Here is a 3,474-nt window from a genome sequence, read left to right as displayed (position 1 = left end):
CTATACTTGGATCAAGAGGCAGTCGTCAGAACAGAGCACTGGATGGTTCAAAATCAAGAAAGGGGTCCGTCAGGGATGTATTTTGTCTCCTTACCTTTTCAATCTGTATGCAGAAAAGATCATCTGTACGCTGGGCCGTACGAGGAGGAATGTGGCATCAGGATTGGTGGAAGAATCATCAACAACCTGCGGTATGCAGATGACACAACCCTGCTTGCTGAAACTGGGAAGGACCTGAAGCACTTGCTGCAGAAGGTCAAGGACTGCAGTCTTCAATGTGGATTGAAGCTCAACACCAAAAAAACAAAGATTCTCACCACTGGGCCAATTGGCAGCATCAGCATGGATGGTGAAGAGATTGAGATAGTTAACGGTTTTCGTTTATTTGGCTCCACAGTCAACCCTCTTGGTAACAGAAACCAGGAAATCAGGAGACAAATTGCATTGGGAAAGTCAGCTGTGAGGGACCTCTCAAGAATACTGAAGAGCAACAATGTCAGGCTGGAGACTAAGGTGTGCCTGATCCAGGCTATAGTCCTTGCAATTATGTGCTATGCACCCAAGAGTTGGACAGTGAATAGGGATGATAGAAAGAGAATTGATGTCTTTGAGTTGTGGTGCTGGAGAAGAGTGTTGAATATACCATGGACTGCTAGGAGAACAAACAGGTTTGTCCTGGAGAGGGTGAAGCCAGAATGTTCCCTGGAGTCAATGATTCTGAAGCTTCGTCTGACATACTTTGGGCATGTTGCAAGGAGGGACTGGTCCTTGGAGAGGGACGTCATGTTTGGGAGAGTGGAGGGACAGCGCAGGAGAGGAAGAACCTCGATGATATGAATCGATTCTGTGAGTGGAGTGGTGGGAATGAGTGTGTTTGAGACGGCGAGGTTGGCACAGGATAGAACGGCGTTTAGGGCTCTTGCACATAGGGTCGCTATGAGTCGGAAATGACTCGATGGCACATAACAACAACAACAACACTAGTTAGAGGCTGTTGTTGTGTGCTGTCGAGTTGGAACCAACTCACAACTGACTCCAGCAGGTTTTCAGAGGCAGTAAATTGCACAGAAGATTCCCATCCTTCTCCCGAGGAGTAGCCGGTGGATTTGAACAGCATGGCTTTGGGATGGCAGCATAGCTTTTTACCACTAGGCCACCAGAGCACCAGTTTTAGAGGGAAGACTCCTATTCTTATTGGTATTCTTGGGAGATCTACATGTTCCGTTTCTCTTTCCATTTTCTTCCTTGCTTGGTTTTGTGCCTAATCTTCTCTGTTAATTCTCAAAAGTGATGGATCCAAAATATCCACTACACAAATACAGTCTTGTTAACATAACAAGGAAAATCCTATTCCTAGATATAAACCACCACCATTAAGTCAATTCTGATTCATGGTCACCCTCCGTTTGGTTTCTGAGGCTGTAAATCTTTACTGGAGAAGATGGCTCATCTTTCTCCCATAGAGCATCTGGCAGAATGGAATTGTCAACTTTATTATACTTTGTAACTTCACACAGTGCACACTACACACTACACACTAACGGTGGAGTGTATTGTGTGCTGGACTGCTAATTCAAAGATTGGTGGTTAGAGTCCACCGATAGTCCTGTAGGAGAAAGAAAAATCTCTTCTTGTAAAGATTTACAACCTTAGAAACTCAGTAAAGGGTCCATATGAGTCAGACTGCATTTAATAGCAGTGAGTTCCACAGATATACTCAAAACTCAAAATTATGAGTTGGAACATTGTTATTGTTGTTAAGTGCTAGCGAGTTGCAGGCGACTCATAGTGACCCTATGAAGGAGAGTCCTCAACTCCTGCGTGCCTTTCATCCTCTCTCCAGGTTCAAAGGTGGATATTATTCTCTTTTTTCCTGCAGAGTAGCTGATGTATATAGGTTTTGAGATGTACAATTTGTATTTCCGAGGACACCCAGTTCAACCTAAAAAATTCAACATTGTTGGCAAGATAATCTAGGATTCAAATCATGCAGGCTCTCACGAACTGTGGTAGAGATTTCACAATCTTTCTAAGCGTGAAGAGAAATCTGTGGGTGGTTTTGGTTTGAGACGTTACAAGATTAGATTTATATTTTCAAAGAATCACCCTCACTGCTGTGTAGAGAAGAAACCTTAGTACTGCAAAGGCAGAAACTAAAAAATAAAGAAGAAAAAGTGAGGTGGTTCAGAATAAAATTATAATGGCAAATGGTGAGAAAGAGCAAAATTCAGGCTGTTTTGGAAGTAAGGCTCAGAAATGTTACTATTGTATTGAATGTGGAAAAGGAAGGAAGAAACACTTTTAAGATGCTGTCTTAGTAGTCTAGTGCCACAAGAACAGAAATAACACAAGCTGATAGTTTTAACAAACACATTTATTGAAGTCTTAATTCTGGATGCTGGCTCTAGGGGAAGCGCCTCTCTCTCCCCATCACTCTGGAGGAAGGTCTTTGGACCTTTTGAGCTCTGTTCCTGCGTGGTCTTCACGTGACTAGGCTTACTTTTTCACTATCCCTGCTCACTCACTTGCTTATTTAATCTCTTTATACTGAATAGAGATGAACTCAAAATACAAGTGATAATATGATGCTCTGATGACCAAGTGGTAAGAAGCTGTGCTGCAATCCCAAAGTCATACAGTTCAAATTCACCACAGGAGAAAGATGGATAATATCCCCATTGCAATTTATTGCCTCTGAAAACCTGCTGGAGAGTCAGCTATGGGTCAGTTCTGACTGGGGAAAACAAAACAAGGGGGGGAAAATAGTTTTGAGCAAAATCCACCACAAAAGACAAGGAAAGGCATTAGAGCAAGATTAAAGGTTTAATTGAACAAGAGGACATAACGATGTTAAGCATTTACAAGTGTGTTCCAAAAATACATAAATTCTGTCAGTTTTGAAAAGACAGTTTCACAATAGAAATAAAAGACTTTAACACATTGCTTTCAATGAAAGATAGAACAACAAGAAAAAAAGTTCAATAAAGATATATAAGATCTAAACATCACAAACAATCAACTCATCTCATATGTTGTTGTTGTTATATACCATCCTGTGGGGACTGACTCATAGCTGACCCTCCAATGGGTTTTCGGAGCCAGTAAATTACAGTGGAGGAGACTATCCATCTGTTTACCTCAGGGCAACTGGTGGATTTGAATTGCTTGAGAGTCAGCTGTAAGTAAGTTCCTACTGTATGGTACATAAACATAACACACATACACATACATACATACATACATACATATATGTGTGCGTGTATGTATGCATGTATATACACATACATATATGTATATGTGTGTATATATGTATCTATATTTGGACTGTTGTTGTTGTTGTATGTGCTGTCGAGTCGCTCGTGACTCATAACAACCCTAAGTACAACAGCCTTAAACTCTGTCCTGTCCTGTGCCAATTGCACTGTCTCTGATACACCCATCCCTATTACCCCAGTCACTGAATCAATCCACCTC

Source organism: Elephantulus edwardii, unplaced genomic scaffold (genome assembly GCF_000299155.1).
Source record: "Elephantulus edwardii isolate Elephantulus edwardi_28Jun2011 unplaced genomic scaffold, EleEdw1.0 scaffold00073, whole genome shotgun sequence".
Taxonomy (NCBI): domain Eukaryota; kingdom Metazoa; phylum Chordata; class Mammalia; order Macroscelidea; family Macroscelididae; genus Elephantulus; species Elephantulus edwardii.
Note: the sequence above shows the minus strand (reverse complement) of the source record.